This window comes from Dendrobium catenatum, unplaced genomic scaffold (genome assembly GCF_001605985.2).
Source record: "Dendrobium catenatum unplaced genomic scaffold, ASM160598v2 fragScaff_scaffold_261, whole genome shotgun sequence".
Lineage (NCBI taxonomy): Eukaryota > Viridiplantae > Streptophyta > Magnoliopsida > Asparagales > Orchidaceae > Dendrobium > Dendrobium catenatum.
Genome location: NW_021318723.1, coordinates 625,987 through 634,183, shown reverse-complemented (window position 1 = coordinate 634,183; position 8,197 = coordinate 625,987).

Sequence of the window (8,197 nt, the reverse complement as noted above, 5' to 3'; positions counted from 1 at the left end):
TAGGCGACCAGTGCCTAGGACACATCTTGTTCCAGTTCATCCTGCGGTTAGGCGTCCAGTGCTTGTCGTTCCTACTGCTCAGGTTGCCCCGGCCCCTCAGCGCCGGCAGCCTGCTACCGTTGTTACTCCCGTTGTTCCAGCGGAAGTACCTCGCGCTCGAGTTTCCCCTCCCACCTCCACTAGGAATAGGGGTGCCTAGACCGAGGTGCCTTCGCCCTCTTCTGGCCGGGTTTCTGTTTTTGCTCGACTTTCTCACCCCGAGACTACCGGGCAGACCCCGACACTTCCAGTCGTTCTTGTTCCCCCTATCACCCAGGCAGTGGGTTCAGATGTCCCTTCCACCTCCACCTCCGGCCTTGGGAGAAGGGCACGGAGGAATAGGAATAGGAGGTTGCATTTAGCTGCGTCCGAGGCAGAGAGGTAGTAGATGGTTGAGGCGATAGCTCACCAGGAGCTTGTTCAGAGGACGGTGGCTCCTAGATAGCGGAGACCACGACCAGTTCAAGTTTTGTCTACTCTAGAGGTTTTTGTAGCACCTGAGATTAAGGCAGTCTAGGGAGGATGCTTCTCCCCACTGACATATAGTGGGGACGAGGAGGACATTGCCCGCATTGCGGCGGCTCCTCCTGTTGCCACTACCTTGCCCCGGGCTAGGGTCCCCAGGGACGCTAGTGTTCGAGCCCTCACTCAGAGGATTCGACACATTGTCCTCCTAGCTCGTGGTAGGGGGCCTGTCAATCGGGAGAAGATACTCCTTCAGATTTCTCGGGCTACCTTCCAGTTACGACGACAGACTGCGAGGAGACTTTACAGTTGGCAGAGGGGGCAGACACCCCAGCAGCCTGCAGTTCCAGTAGTTAGGCCGCCAGCAGTTGCTCCTATGGTAGGATGACTCCCACGTCGTCGAGGATGGAGACAGCAGCAGGAGCCTGCCCGGCCTCAGGTCAGTTCAGTAGTGGTAGCTCCAGAGCAGCCAGTTACCCGTGTAGAGCCCTGTCATAGTAGACGTGTTTGGAGACGTCGACAGGAGGACACCCTTGCTGAGCCAGTACAGTCAGTGGAGACAGTACGACTAGTAGAGCCAGTACAGTCAGTGGAGACAGGACGCCTAGTCGGGCTAGTACAGTTAGTCGAGGCAGCACGACCAGATGAGACAGTGCAGTTGGTAGAGGCAGAACAACAGGCTGATGCAGTAGATCAGATGGATGTAGCAGTTTCTTCTGGGTCCAAAGCAGTCCCGATAACTTGTGATGAGGATGCAGTAGTTACTCTTGTTGGGTCACCGGATCGAGTTGAGACACCTTTAGCTCCCAGCACTCATAAAATCACTTCTCCTATGAGTCCCTACATAGAGGCACTTCATCGGATCTTTTCAGAGGATGACTCATTCGAGGATGAGTCAGATGAGGATATACCAACACACCAGGTCTGTTAGACTACCCGTCGAGGTCATTCGGATGAGCAGAGAGAGCCCGAGGACCAGGATGAGCGGAAAGACCCCGAGGCAGGAGGGTCTCCGAGATCAGTAGCTACGGACACCACAGTCTTACACTTACAGACTCAGATGGCCACTAGGAAGATCCATCTCCATGATAGTGATTCGGTACAGCCTTTAGACAAGGCTACTCAGACAGTTCAGATGATATATAGTCCCAGCCACAGTCCTAGCCACAATTTCAGCCACAGTGACAGTCAGAGTTATAGTCAGGGCAGTAGTGGCAGATTACTTCACAATTCTGAGGGAAAGTGACAGCCAGCACTCCCCAAGAAGACCTAGCAGATGATTAAGTATACTCTACAGAGTTCAGAGGCAGCTAAGATAAGGCCTCTCAAGGCCAAGTTGATAGTTGCCACTCCAGCTTCTTTGTTAGCACTTATTTTTTTTTTCTTCTTTTGTTGTAGTGCTAGATGAGCACATTTTCCTTTGACTTCTATTTGTACTAGAGAGATATGTAAAAAAAATAGTTGTAATCTCAGGAGGGAAGATAGGCCCCCTTCCAACACTTAGGCTGAAGGACCTCGTTCTCCCTTCTATTGATGATTAATCAATAAAAGAAAATAAGATGATTTTTTATTATGATGACTCTCTAACTTCTTTTAGTTCTACTAGCTTTATAGTGATGACTCATAAAAGGGTACGATCTCTATATCCCATTTCATGGGTAGAGAGATTTCTTCTTTTGAACTGAAATCTATTCTAAATTGAAATTGCATTTAGAAGTGAAGATTTTCTTCATTATCTTGTAATTCTCTATCTCATAGATAACTACAGTATACTGATGAATAAAATTTCATAATTTTCTTAATCAAGTTATTCATTCTTATCAGAGGATAGGATTTATTTTGTAGATCATTTTTCCTTGTCCAAGAGAAGTAAGTCTTCTTCTCTTGTACTTGGAAGATGATCTTACAACTGAGAAATAATTTTCTTTTAGTGATTTAGAAAAGGAAGCCAGTTACAAAAAATGAAAAGATGCACAAAGCGCCAAAAGTGAAAGATACACAAAGTGTATCAAGCAATTAAAATTTATACAAAACACATGAAAGTTGAGAAAGTGGCTCAAAGAGTCCAAAAGTGTTAAGTAAATGGCTTCCCTTTCTAGTAAATCTCTAAATCTCAGAAAATCTATATCCTTTTGATATTTTTAATACTTGAGTCTGAAAATTATGATTTTAAAATCATCATTATACATTGATATCCTATAAGATATGGAAGTCTATTCTCATACAAGAAATGAAGAAAATTAAATTTCTTTTTCTAATTTAAATTTTTTTTGTTTAGATTTAAATTCAAGAGAGAAAAATACTCATATAAATGAGATATCATGATTTAGCTAGTATGGAGCTTGATCTGAATTAATAAATTTAAATTGATGTTACTTTTAAAATTAGAGGGAGTTAAGTACTAAACTCCTTTGAGATATGTGCTCACTTATCACTTTTGACTAGGTCCACACCCTACTGCGTTTGTTAGGTTTGGTGATATTGATCATCTACTTGAATGAGATTATCTTCTTCCTATCAGTCCTGCTCTGATAGTTGAAGCCCCCAGTCTATTCACATGAGTTGAATTTGATCGGGAATATCGTAGTCTTTTTAGGTTAGACTCTTTTGAGAGAGGATATTGGATCCATATCCACCTATGTTAGTTAGGTGGGATGATAGTGATCCTTTATCCCTATGAGATTCTCTTCTTCCTATCAGTCTTGATCTGATAGATGTATCCCCCGGTTCACTCATATGGGTTGAATGTAACCAGGGATGCCGGATTCATTAGTTTAGACTCTTTTGGAGGTAGGATACTAGGTCCACACCATCCTATGCTAGTCAGGTGTGGTAGTGTGTATCCTCTATCTTGATGTTGATCTTTGTTATTTCAATATGATTATGCTCTCCAGTTTTGTTCATGTGGCGAACGTGGTCTGGGATATCAAAACCAATCACAATCCCCTTTATAAAAAGATGATGAAAAAAAATATACATGTGATAAAAAGAGGAAAGCTTTTAGTAGAGCAAAATCGGTTGCCCTTGTCACAGGAGGAACCCGGTAAAACTCTTTAAGAGACCAAATTCCCCAAAATTTCTCTTTTTCCTCCCTTGAAGCACTTTGATGATTTCTTCAAGGTTGAGTTGACACTTAGTTGATTACAAATCTTTGATATTTTGAATATTTTTCTTTGCTTGTGATGTGATACATCATATCCTAGATGTTAACATCATTACTTTGTGGGCTTGGGTCTTTCTGAGGAAAGATTAATACCCTTATGCCCTCTTTTGGCAGTCTGCCTCCCATTCATGCACTGCTCTGAGCTGTCAGAGTAGTCCTATGAATGTGATAGTGTCACTTTCACTTCGCACAGGGTCCTACCCGATTAGGGTAGGTGTTACCACTATGACATTTTGGTAATCATTGATTTCATTCATGATTACTATATTCTGTAGTGAGTGTGTCCCCTTACTACCTGGAGTTGTCTTTCTTGTTGTGATGTAGTACATCCTGCCTCAGATGTTGCATCACATCCTTAGGAGTCCTGCTTTTCCAGAAGAAGATCGACTCCTTAGTTTTTTTTCACTGACCTACCTAACCATTCATATCATACTCTTAGTTGCTATAGTAGTCCTATGAAGGTGGTAGTGTTGCTTTTACTCCTCACAGTATCCTACCTGCTTAGGGTAGGTGTTACCACTGTGGTCCTCTGATGTTTTATCAATCTTATTCATAATTATTAGCCTCGGTAGTGAGTGTGCCCCCTTACTACCTAGAGTTGCTTCTTTGGTTGTGATGTAGTACATCATGTCTTAGGTGTTTGCATCATTGTTTTAGGAGCTCTGATTTTCCAGTGGTAGATCAGCTCCTTGGTTTCTTTACCCACCTACTTTAGCATTCGTACTCTACTCTTAGCTTGATAGAGTAGCTCTATGAATGTTATTTTTGTTGCTTTTGCTTCCCACAGGGTCCTACCCAATTAGGGTAGGTGTTACCACTGTGACCCTTCTTATGTTTTATCAATCCTATTTATGATTACTGTCCTCAGATAGTGAGTGTGTCCCCTTACTACCTAGAGCTACTTTTCTTGTAGTGATATAGTATACCTTTCCTCGGATATCAACATCACTGCTTTGAGAACTTTAAGCTTCTAGCAGAAGTTCAGTTCTCCTACTCCTTTTCGTGACCTATCCTACCATTCATACACTAGGCTCAGTTGCCGGATTAATCTTATGAATGAGTTGAGGTCACTTTCACTTCCCACAGGGTCCCACTAGTTTGTGTGGGTGTTACCACTGTGAGATTTTACTTGCTCAGAGTTGTTGCCCTCAGTAGAGAGGGTGCTCCCTCACTACTTTGGCTCTTTTTCCCTTACTTAATGATAGGAGGCGTCATGCCTTAGATGCCACCATCACATTTTTCTTGAGCTTTTGATTCTCTAGTAGAGAGTCAGCTCTTTTAGATACTTTTACCACTTGTTTCCCCATTGAGACCCCACTCCTAGCTGCCGGAGAGGTCCCTTGGATGTTTTGATAATACTCCTACTTCTTACAATGTCCCCATCAGTTAGTATGGATTTACCACTGTAGCCCCCTTGAGGGTTGTTTTTGCTAGGCTTAGTCCTACTTTCTGTAGCAGAGGTGCCCTCTCGCTACTTCAGTTCTTTTTACTCCTTTGGAATGAGATTACCCCTTAGTACACTCTATTGAGGGTGTATCTCTTCCAGCTTTGGTTAGGAGACGTCACACTGATGTCCCTCATTTTCTTTTGTGTAGGGTTAGGGTTCACTAGGAGATCCTGACGGCATTTGGATACTCATGGCCACGACGATTTGTCCTCTACCATGTGGTTACCAGAGCGCTAGAAGGAGTTCCCTGGGCGGCTCTCCCCTTAAAATTATCTCATTTACCTACTCCTTTCTCCCTCACACCCCCACACAGATACGTGTCAGCCTGGTGTTGAGGTGACTTTTTACCTTCGATCCTGCTGTTTGAAATGAACAGACAGGTAGTTGGTTTTACTTAGCAGAGAGGACCTGACAGAGCACCTGGCAGGTACTCCTCGCCATGCTTTTGATTGTCCTGTTTTGATCAGGCAGGCATCAGAGCCAGACTCTTTATTCACTCAGTTGAAATAACTGAGTGGGTATTGAGCCCTTCTTCATTTGCAAAGCCGAGCTGGTTGAGCAGATGTTGAAGCTTACCCGTTGAGTCCCTGGGAGGCGCAATTCCTCAACAGTTCTCTTTTTACTTGGATGTCATGTAAAAGACTACGTAGGCTTCCACTTCGTGGTTCATGAGCTTCTCGCTGAGGTCAGGCAGAAGTAGTGGCCACCCCAATCCACTATTCCGAAAGGAGCAGGAGGGGCTGGATCCTTTTCACCTTCTACCTGCTGTCCATATGCGGTCAGACTGGTAGTTGGTTTTACCTACCGTTGAGTGAGCCCGACAGAGTCCCTGGGAGGCGCAATTCCTCAACACCCTTTTACTCGGATGTCCTGTAAAAGACTACGCAGGCTTCCACTTCATGGTTTATGAGCTTCTCGCTGAGGTCAGGCAAAAGTATTGGCCACCCTAATCCACTGTTCTGAAAGGAGCAGGAGGGGCAGGATCCTTTTCACCTTCTACCCCGCTGTCCATATGCTGTCAAACTGGTAATTGGTTTTACCTACCATTGAGTGAGCCCGACAGAGTCCTTGGGATGCGCAATTCCTCATTATCCCTTTACTCGGATGTCCTGTAAAAGACTACACATGCTTCAACTTCGTGGTTCATAAGCTTCTCGCTGAGGTCAGGCAGAAGTAGTGGCCACCCCTATCCACTATTCCGAAAGGAGCAGGAGGGGCGGGATCCTTTTCACCTTGTACCCGCTGTCCAGATGCGGTCAGCTTAGTAGTTGGTTTTACCTTACCATTGAGTGAGCCTGACAGAGTCCTTGGGAGGCGCAATTCCTCAACACCCTTTTACTCGGATGTTTTATAAAAGACTATGCAGGCTTCCACTTCATGTCTTCTTTACTTTTGCTGAGGTAAGGCAGAGGTATCGAGTCACCCCAATCCACTGTTCTGAAATGATCAGGAAGGGCAGGATCTATTTTTTTTCACCTCCTACCCTGCTGTCCAGATGCGGTCGGGCTGGTAGTTGATCTTACTTGGTAGAGAGCGCCTGACAGAGCACTTGACAGGAAATCCTCGCCTTTTTCTCTGAGTGTCCTGTTCTGATCAAACAGGCACCATACTTCGTGACTCCCTTTACTTCCTGCCTTGAGTTGGTTAGGTAAATACTGAGTCACCCCAATCCACTATTCTGAGATGAATAGGAGGGGCGGGATCTTTTTCTCCTTCGATCTTGTTGTTTGAAATGAACAGATGGGAAGTTGGTTCTACTTACTTGGTAGAGAGGGCCTGACAGAGCACCTGGCAGGAACTCATCGTCATCCTTTTCCCTGAGTGTCTTGTTCCGATTAGGCAGACACCAGGTCTCGTGATTCCCTTTATTTGATAACCCGATTTGGTTAGGCAGATACTGAGTCACCCCAATCCACTGCTATGAGATAGGAAGGAGGATATGGGACCCTTTCACCTTCTATTCTGTAGATTCGATATAGTCAGACAGATAGTTGGTATGCCTTTGCTACTCTACCTTTTGGTTCTTCTCTTGGCTCTGCCCCTGCTACAGGGTAATGCCAGGGAAGAACCCCTCTACCTTTTTCACCCTTGAGGTGATTGTTACTTTGGGTTCTTTCTTTAGCTCTGCCCTCGCCATAAGGCAAGGCAAGGAGAGACACCTCCTTACTTTTTCACCCTCGTGGTGATCTTTACCTTTAGTCTCTTTTCTGCTCTGCCCTCACTATAGGGCAAGGCTATGAGAGAACCCTCTTACCTTGTTTTCACCTTTTTTAGGTGATCTTTACTTTGGTTCTCTCCTTGGCTCTGCCCTTGTCGAGGGATAAGGCCGGGACAAGACTCTGGTACTAGTTCACCATATTGGTGGCACCTTGCTTGTGCACTGCTGCTTTTCACTCTATCCTAGGCTCTGCCCTCGCTATAGTGTAAGGCCAGGAAATGAGTTCTCTACCTTTTCTTCCACCTTTGTTGATACTCTTTCATTCATGATTTTTATTCTACCTTTCTTTGGGCATGGTCGGTCAACGCCAACACGAGTGGTTCACTATTTGTTCGCCGCTCCTGTTGGGGGTCCATTTGTTGACCTTGATTTTTGTTCGAGTGTGATTGAGGGTCTTTGATTGAATTAATCAAGCCCCATTGGATTTGAGCACGAATAAGCTCGAGTTGAGTCGAATTAGGCTCGATCGGGTTTGATTAAACTCGATTAGTCCGCCTTGGCCACGTCGAGTTTGTTATGATTTGTGTCGTCATTTTATTTAAATTTAACTAGGTTAATTTGAGCAAATCAAGTTGAATTCTAAATTGACTCAAACCAGATCTAATTTAGAGCTTGATTTTAATATGTTTAATTTTTTATGAGCTTAAATTTGTTCCTAAATCAAGCAATCAAATCGACGGCTAAATCACCTCAACTCCTTTCTAATTAATCTTAGGATGAATCCTAGCCGTAGATCTAAGGCCTTGATCATTTAAATACTCTTTTAGAGCTTCATGAGGGGGGTGGGGCTTCTATTCTCTCCCTAGCCACTCTCAACCCTCACTTCTTGGTGTGAGAGCTCTTCCAACTTCTCTCACCTTCTTCC